We start from the raw sequence: 10,300 nt of genomic DNA, 5'->3' as shown, positions 1-10,300 counted from the left end.
CATATACATATATACACATACACACGTATTTACATATATACATATATCCACATACATATACACACACATACATGCATGCACACACATATGCACATACATAGAGTATAGCTTCCTTCAGTCTTGACAGACTATGGATACCCACTGTAAAGGTGCCTGAGCGTGGAATTTTGTGACATGAGTTGCGTAATCCCCAACCACTCCTGTCGGTGTTGTTAAATAACAGTGGCAAGTGGTGACCCAGGACAACTGGAAACAATGCCAAGACAAGCGGAGAGCACACACAGCGCCTAGAATTCGCAAATGGTCACCCATCTGGTACTAGCCAGGTTCAACGTTGCTTAACTTCGGTGATCTGACGAGAACCGGTGTGTCAACGTGATTATGCCGTGTAATATGCACACACAGATGCATACATAGACATAGACGCATAGGACTTCACATTCTCGCGAAACTGTCTCCGCCACTTATTTCTATCTAAAGACATTTTTTGCCAATTCGTCCTTAAGATCTAATGTGTGTGTACTTGGTTATATATATATATATTTTTTATTGTTGTTTTTTCAAGCGATACATACGGTTAATATTGGCTCCGCCTCGGAGCTCATTTTTTTTATTTACTTAGAAAGTCGCCCTTTTTAATTTGGACGTATATAACATTTTTATTTATTTATTATTTTTAAAACAGTAATCTACGTACACGCGTGTTTCAAGGTCGTTACCTCTCATCAGCGTAGTTCAATTGTTTCTAGGGATCCAACCTCAGACCATGTTTACCACAGTCCGGTGCCTTAACCGTTAGGCCATAATCCCTAGAGTAATTATACTGTTTATTTTTATCGCTTATAAATTTAGATTTTTGTTATTGTTGTTTTTTCAAGCGATACATACGGTTAGTATTGTTTAATATCGGAGCTCGATTTTTCGTTAATATTGTTTAATATCGGAGCTCATTTTTTTATTTACTTAGAAAGTCGCCCTTTTATATATATATATATATATATATATATATATATATATATATATATATATATATATATATATAGACATCGTTAAAACCAGTGGCCAGTAAAGTGTGTACAAGACGACTGGAAACAAATGCCGAGATAAGCTTAGAATTCCCAAATGGTCACCCATTTCGATGTTACCATTACAAGGCTCGATGTTGCTTAACTTCGGTGATCTTATGAGAACCGGTGTGTCAACGCGATTATGCCGTGTGTGTATATATATATATATATATATATATATATATATATATAGTCATCCACATACAGTACTGTTTCGTTGTTTCACAGCTCATTAGTGTGGGTAGACAAGCAACTACCTCAAGCCAGGATCGAAACCCGATCGCCGAAACGACAGTCGGCGCTTCTAACCGTTGTGCTATGCGGCTGTTGCTATGCAGGCAATGAATTAACAATGTTTTGACATTGTCCAAAGTACCTAAGCTGAATTTGTTTACACAAAGAGCATCGTTTTGTACGCTGATGGTAATTCGTATATCATTTCCCAAATGCTTAACCTAAGATAGGGAGCATTATTTTAATCATGAATAATAAAAGTCTTCCCTTCATGATTGCAATATTTTAATTTTATACCCCAAAAAAATCATGATATATATATATATATATATATATATATATATATATATATATATATATATATATATATATATATATATATATGTTGTTTCTTTTTGGTTTTAGCGGTATGTTTTGAATGAATTCAATTATTTACGAAAGTGCATTTTTATCTAAATGCGAGTTGGGAATAATTTTTTCTTTTAACCAATTTGGTACCCCCACATGGGGAGCAGTATATATATTATTTTTAAAATATAATTATCCACTGACACGTGTTTCGTCGTCTACGACTCATTAGAGTGGCTGTATCTAGCGAGATTCGAAACAGTGCCACGCAAAAGTATTGGATACATTACATTTTTCTTCATAACTTTAATTAGGGTTCAAGATCTTGCCTAAAATTTGGTCAGTATATTCCTATTACTATGCTAACTAATATTTGGGCTAGTAATTACAAAATTAAAGTTTAGAAAAATTATATTAAAGGAAAAATATGAATCAACTAACGCAAAAGTATTTGATATATTGATATAATATTTGGTTGCATAGCCTTTGTTGTGCTCAACAGCTTCCAATCGCTTTCTATAGTTGCACACATGTTTTTTGCAGGTATTTTGCGTTATTCTTCTTTGCGAAACTGTTCTAGTTGTTGAATATTTTGTGGATTCCTCTTGTGAACATCGATCTTCAATATTTTCCACAAATGTTCTATTGTGTTGAGGTATGGAGACTGATTGGGCCAAATTAGACCGTCAATTCCGTAATTTCTAAGCCATTCTTTGGTTAGTTTGGCGGTATGCTTGGGATCATTGTCCTGCTGAAGCACGAAATTGCTATTATGTCCCAAAGAATCAGCAGATTTTTGGGGGGTTTTATCGCAGACCCCACAATTTTATTATACCATCCCTATTTAAGTTAAAACATACTTATCAAAGTATTCTTATGTACATCTATATCAAAAACACTTGTAAACGTTGTTTTTTTTTTAATTTTTAATTTTTTTATTTACATACGTTGTGGACCAGGCGCGAACGCAGACCCCACAATTTTAATGGATCATCATTATGTCAGATCAAACATACCCATTCCTGTTTCTCGATACATCTTCTATCGTTATATGCAATCAGTTTTTTTTTTAAATAGTCAACCATATAGGAACCTATTCGTGACTAGACACACACACACAAACATACACATACAGACATTCAGCTTTATATTATAGATATATACATATATATACTAGCATGGGTGCCCGGAGTTGCCCGGGTGTTTGGAGGTGTATGTTAAGCAAAAAAAAAATTATAGAAGGCAGGCTCGATGGCGCAAAGGGGAAAAAGAACGGAAAAAACGTGACGTCTTTGTTGTTACGATCACCCCCAAACCGGAAGTGACGTAGGTTTAAATTAAGGCTAGACAATCGAAAAGAGAGGATTACATTCGAAAATATCGACGCAAAAAGCGACCTCCCCCTGTACAAAAGTGCCTAGTTGAAGGTGGAGATATTAATTTTTTAGCCAATTTTTCGATATTTGTCGTCTGAAAGGTCGAACTTCAAAACGATACTAATCTTGTAAAAATCCGTCGCCTCTGTCGAAAGTTGGGAAGACATACATACATACATACATTTATATATTGGTAACTCAAATTTTCGACCAAAACCGATTAAAAAGCAAGCCCTATCTATGAATACCCTTTATGTAAAATTTAAAATGTTCAGACCAGAAATTGTCTGAGTAATTTGGTAGAGACCGCAGAGGTCAATTTTTTTTTTAACTTTGACCCCTATTATGATCCCTTAAACTTTATTGTTTTGGGTTCAAATCAAGTTATTAAGTTAGATCCATGCCCAAGGAACCTAAATATAAAATTTCAAGTGTTTAGACCCACAATTGGCGAAGAAGTTTGGTAGAATTCTCAAAGGTCAAATCGTTGAACTTTGACCCCCCCTTAACAGTCAAATTCGTGGCCGAAAACGAATTACAAAGATTATCTCAAATCTCAGTATACTGTATATCAAATTTCGAGTCTGTAGACAGAAAATTGACAGAGTTATTGTGTAGGGAAATGTACACAGACAGACACACACATACACTTCACTTTTATATATATATACATATATATGTATATGTATATATATGTATATATATGTGTGTGTATATATATGTATATATATATATATATATATATATATATATATATATATATATATATATATATATCATGATTCTTTTGGAGTACAAAATTTAAATACTGCAATCATGAAGGGAAGACTTATTATTCATGATTAAAAGTGAAATGCATAAAAAATGTCTAAAAAAGAAGGGAATGAAGAGGAAAGAAAAATAAAGGGGGAAAGTCAGCCGACTGGTTTCGCCCTCGCTTTTTCCAAACTGTATTGAGGGATTTAAAAAGTAAAAATTAAAAATATGTACATTAATAAAATAAAGTTACATTGCGTTCTGTTCATAGATGGAAAAAATAAAACAAGCGATTAAAATAAAGTAACGTTCTGATATTTTAGAAAATCCTAGAGGTTAACCACGTTCAACCTAAGAGGCATTCCGTCTGTTTACAGAGAGAAGGCATGCTCAATCTAACGTGAATAGTCTCCAAGAGTCTTTAGATGAAATGTGGTGTGAGTACGACTCTGAATTGAAAAAGAGTTTGTGTTGAAGTTTGCTGCACATACCGGCTTTTTGATGAGATGGTCAGTTATTGAATACGCATATGCAGTGGCAAGTACGTCAATTGCTCGATATGTCCCATTTCTGATTTTGCTAGGTATGTGCTGTTGGACTCTCCCATCCAATGTCAACGTTTTTAGACTCAGGTAGTTGGCACCGCAACTACATTTAAAATTGTAAATTACATTGTGATTACGATGGGGTTCTAGAATATCTTTTCGATAGGATGGCATTAAAATTTCGTAAAGAACACAACACGCATATTTGAAACAAAAAAACATTTTTGGACCGTTAGGCTGATTAGTTTGGGGAATTTCTCACTTACTGCCCCCAACCACGGTAAACGAAGATATATTGGACATTTAGTCATGGTTTTAGATTTAGTTTTAGAAAAGTTAGTTATTTTTCTTTGCATAACTGACCTAATCACATCAAGAGCGTGCACATTCTTGGACATGGTATCAGTCATTATTTTAAATTCCTCATTCAATTTTGATTTTGAACAAATCATCAAGGCACGAAGTCCAAATTAAATTAATCTTACGGTCTGAGAGCAAATGAATCCTATTGTGTATACAGTCCCGTAAATGTGAATTTGCTGTATAATGATGTAAGGTAGATTGTGTTTTTGTCACCAAAACATCAAGGGAAGCTATGGACGAGTTACACTCTCCTTCATAAGCATATTTTAACGCGGGATGCATTTTATTGAGTAGGAAGGAAAAATTATTTGCTTCCGTTAGGTTATTAAAGAGACAAAATGTATCGCCCATATATCGAAAATAGACTAATGATTTCATGGGTCATAAGTGTCCTTCATGGAAACACACTAAAATATCCTTCATTGTTCTTTATAGAAACCCACTAAAATATTCGCCATTATCGATCCCAGGACTGAGCCCATGTATACACCTTCTATTTGTCGATACATTACATCATTCAAAATTCAACAGATGTAGTGACAAATTTCATCAGCTCAACTTTCCGAAATGGAAGGAGGCGATATCTGGCTACGATATAAAAAAATCTGTGCATATATCTATAGTCTCTAAAATCGGGACTCAAGTAAACATGTTGTTAATGTTATAAGAACTTAATTTATTAACAACCTTTTTAATAAAGTCCGCAAAATAAAAGTATCTTTAAGACAGTATTTACTGCAATGTTCTAATACTGGTTGAAAAATATTGAAGATCCATTTTGCAACCTCATGCTGTGATGAACCTACCCTAAAAAAATGGGCCTTGAAGAGATATCCGCTTTGTGAGTTTTACGTAAACCGTATAAGCTTGGACGGATCGATCTTGAGGGTATAATCTCATTTGCTATACTACAAGGAAGTACACCACTTTTAATTCAAACTAATTTCTTTTGGAATTTGGTTTCTACAGAGGTTGTGGAAGCACGAGTTGCGACAGGGCCCAAGTTTATAAATTTCTTCGTCTCATTCAGCATGACAGACATTTTGTCGACATAATCATGATGGTTTACTACTACAACTCCTTAACCTTTATCCGGTTTAGTAATAACTAACGAGGTATTTTTTCGTAGAGTTGTAATAACGATGCATTTTATCGTAGAGTTTTAATAACTGCATGATACTCTTTGCGCAATTTAAACTCTGAATGGGATATTGGTGTACTTGCATCGCTATGAGCAAAGTCGTTTAATACTGCTTTTAAATCTCTTACTTTAATTTCAGAGACCGGTGAAAGTCCCTCTGTTTCGCATTGAGGGTTTCGAACAAGGAAAATTCCTCTTCCCGTTTAACACAGGGCAATGGAATACCAAATTCTCGTAGAGTTGTAATAACGATGTATTTTATCGTAGAGTTTTAATACTTAACCATGATTAAGTATTACTAGTTCAGAAGGGTACAAGTCATAGGAAAATAGATTTAAGACGTTCTTGTCAATATTTGCGTTGATTGTACACCCAAACTTTTGTATAATAAATGTTGCAATTTATTGTTAGAATTTAAGAACTATTTTTTATGACCACATTCTTGTAAAATTGCAATGTCTTTTGCGAACCGAATTTTGAGAGAGAACAAAAGAATGCTCACTACTTCCCTCCATAATTGTACATTTTTATCTTTAAATATTTCTAAACTGAATGATAATTTATCCAAAAAAATATGAATAAAAGCATTTTCGATTCTATATTCTGGTTGTAACGTCGTTTTTTTATTTTAAATAAAATAAACTGAGGACATACATTATTACTTATACAAGAATGTAGGAATGTTACGTTTTCGTGTGTTGGTCTTATTTTGCTTATAATCAGTAAAATCGAGTTTAATTTTTTAATTAAACTAGAATTGCAAATTGTCTTGAGATATTTTATGATTCATGGGTAGCGTTCGTGTGTGTGTGTGCGTGTGTGTGTGTGTGTGTGTGTGCGCGCGCGTGTGTGTGTGTGTGTGTGTGTGTGCGCGTGTGTGTGTGTATGTGTGTGTGTGTGTGTGCCTGTGTCTGTGTGTACAACTCTCTTACAGCCTACATCACTTAAACTGATCATGATTAAACAAGGCATGATGATGGTCTCTGGTCTAGGGATGGTGCACACTATTTTTCAAGTTCGACGTTTAAGGTCGGGACTATCGTCTATGCTCGGGTACCCGCATGTAGAGCAAAGTCTCATGCTTCACGCATGTATCTTTGTTTATATATATATACATACATATTTGGGTAGAGGACTGTCGTAAGTAATCTCACCCGCTACTTAATTGGCTGAAAAATGCGACGCTCGCGGTTTGTTTATAAACAAGCGGTTAGAGCACTGTAAAAGTGGTGGCCAAATGTTTGTTTAAATAGACATTTGACGAGATAATTTACGGGCGCCGCTTCCGTGGGTCGATCGATAGAACTGCTGACTGTCAACGCGATGGTTCTGGGTTCAATCCTCGGCTTGGGAGAGGTGCTAGTCTAGCGGCACTGATGAGTTGTGATACAACGAAACAGGACGGTATGTCGATATATATATATGTAGATAGATAGATATAGATATACACACCCACACACAATATATATATATATATATATATGTGTGTGTGTGTGTGTGTGTGTGTGTGTGTGTGTGTGTGTGTGTCAGTCATTATTCTTTAAGGGGTACAAAATTTATATACCGCAATTATGAAAGCAAGACTTAAATTTATGATTAAAAACGTTAAAATAAAGTCAACGTTTAAATAAAGTTAACTGGGTACAGAAAAGAGAAGAAAAAAGGCCTTCCCTCTGTAAGCAGAATGAATGCCTCTTGGGTCTGAGTGTGATTAGTCCCTAGGATCTTCGAGTAATATAACGTTGCTGTATTTCAATCGATTTCCCCCGTTTTCCCCATATATAACGTAAAGCAACATGACTTTATTTGTACATATTTTCGATGTGTTTTTTTTTTCTCCAAAACAAATCCCTAGATACAGCTTTGATAAAGTGAGAGCGAAACCGGTCAGCTGACTTCCCCATTTTTTTCTTCTCTTCTCTTCACGCCGTTAACTTTATTTTAACGTTTCAAATCATGAATGTAAGCCTTCCCTACATGATTGCATTATATATATATATATATATATATATATATATATATATATATATATATATAGAGAGAGAGAGAGAGAGAGAGAGAGGGAGAGTGAGAGAGAACTTTATATCACTTCTCCCACTCCAAGTTAGCGATTTAATATTTTTTTTTTATATAAATAAAAAATACGTTCCACTGTTTCATTTAAGAACGAGATGCTTTGAATAGCAGATAAAAAACTTTATGTTTCTCGCCTGATGAGGAACGGTTGTTTTTAATAAACCAATTTGTTCCGAAACATTAGCATGTTCAGTGTAGCGTATATGTAATATTTGTCTATATAAATAAAAATAATATGTCTGTGTGTGTGTGTGTGTGTGTGTGTGTGTGTGTGTGTGTGTGTGTGTGTGTGTGTGTGTGTGTGTGTGAGACCGAGGACAAAATAAATTAATTCTAGTTAAAATAGCTGTTATTTATCGAAAATAAAATTTTATTAGAATCTGGATACGGTACGTTTTAACAGTAATTAATAGTGAATTTATTGTTCTTAGTTTAAAACTGATGATCCTGCTGCTGCTGCTGCTGCTGCTGCTGCTGCTGCTGCTGCTGCTATTAGTATTACTAGTAGAGTTGCTAGACGTAGTATTCTCACGCCGTTGTTTCAGATGAGTCCTAATCTTAATTTATTTATTGCGGACTATTATCCTCATCTTTCTTAGTTGTTGTTTCATGACGTTTCGGCCAACTATTCCTATGGCCTTCGTCAGGTGATAACCACGACGAGATAGGAACTCCGAATCTTCTAACTACATACTCAGCAATTACTATGGATGGCAGTAATTGCTGAGAATGCAGTTAGGAGATTCCGAGTTCCTATCCCGTCACGGTTACTACCTGACGAAAGCCAGAGGAATAGTTGGCCGAAACATCATAAAACAACATCTAAAAAAGATAAGGATAATAGTCTGCAATAAATAAATGAATAAATAAAACTCATCTCAATAATGAATTCCAATTAAAAAAATATATATAGTCTTAATCTTGTTGGGAAATATTCTTCCTTAGAGCATGTGTACATATATGCACAATATATTTTATATAGGTGACCCCTCTCTTTAAATACCATGTATGAGAATGATGATAAAATATATAATCCAAGACATATTGCACAAACGCGTAAGTCCTCTAGGGTAAAGTCCACGTGGCATAAAAACCTATTAGAACCGAATGGAATGTACAGAAAATGCAAATTGCCAGCACGAAAATTGCATGAGCGGAGTTTCTTTCCTTGAACTGTCCGTCTGTGGAACGCAATATTGTTTGTTTGCTTCTCGACTGACTATAACATGGTCGTTTGCTTCTCGACTGATTATAACGTGGCGTCTAAATTCCTATTGATTGGTTCATAAGTGAGATCTAGTCTTACCCAGTCAGTTCGCCTTAAACTTCACACTGTACCCTTCCAATCACCCCCTGTCTGACTTTCCGGACAGACGCCACGCTAGACGATCTAAAAGTCACCCCTGCTCAGATGCATACTATCATAAAAAACCTTGATACTTCAAAGGCATGTAAACCCGATATTATCTCAGCTGTGCTGTTAAAAAAGTGCATAGCCGAAGTAGCTCCAGTTCTCTCCAAACTCTACAACAATTGCCTTAATGAATCTTGCTTTTCGAGCTGTTCGAAAACTGCTTCTATGGTACCAGTATTCAAGAATTCTGGCGAAAGAACTGACCCATCAAATTTTCGCCCCATTAGCCTCCTCCCACTTTTCGCCAAAATATTAGAGACCTTAATTAACCATGCTCTAGTCCGTCACCTTACAGATGCTAAACTTCTGACTTACAAACAATATGGATTTAGACAAGCCCGTTCCACAGCAGACATCCTCACTGTAATCTCTGAACGTATATACCATTCACTGGACAAAGCGGGGGAGGGCAGAGCGGTAGCTCTAGATATATAAAAGGCTTTTGACAGGGTATGGCATGAGGGTCTCCTCAGGAAAATTAGATCATACGGTATCACTAGTAAAATACTTAACATAATTAAATCCTTCTTAGATAAGAGAAAAATCCAGGTTGTCCTCGACGGTCGTACATCTAAACAATATGATATAAATGCGGGGGTGCCCCAGGGTTCTATCCTTGGACCTCTATTGTTCCTGATATTCATAAATGACCTCCCCGACAAAATTGCCTCTGAGATGGGTATATATGCTGATGACAGCACACTCTATAACAGGCATGACAGGAAAACAAATGAACACATATCTAAAGAAATGGCAAAAACACTAGAAGATGACCTCCAATCTGTAGTGGAATGGGGACAAAAATGGATGGTCACATTCAATGCTGCCAAGACTAAACTGGTTTCCTTCAATAATTACAAGAAACTTTCTCTGCCACCAATAGCAATGGCCAGTGACTCTTTATCCGAGAGTACATTTTTCAAACTGCTTGGCCTAACGTTCACAGGAAACATGAATTGGAACAATTACATTGAAAGCAT

General features: G+C 35.5%; 1 pseudogene; it reads right to left on the bottom strand.

Annotated features, from left to right (window-relative positions):
- Nucleotides 1–275: 275 nt before the first annotated feature.
- Nucleotides 276–392, bottom strand: LOC145249199 (5S ribosomal RNA; annotated as a pseudogene).
- Nucleotides 393–10,300: the final 9,908 nt, after the last annotated feature.

The sequence above is a fragment of the Euprymna scolopes genome, chromosome 27, assembly GCF_053919585.1.
Source record: "Euprymna scolopes isolate OS-2025 chromosome 27, ASM5391958v1, whole genome shotgun sequence".
Classification (NCBI taxonomy): Eukaryota; Metazoa; Mollusca; class Cephalopoda; order Sepiida; family Sepiolidae; genus Euprymna; species Euprymna scolopes.
The sequence above is the reverse complement of the archived record's forward strand: the minus strand, read 5'-3'. Positions and strand labels throughout refer to the sequence as shown.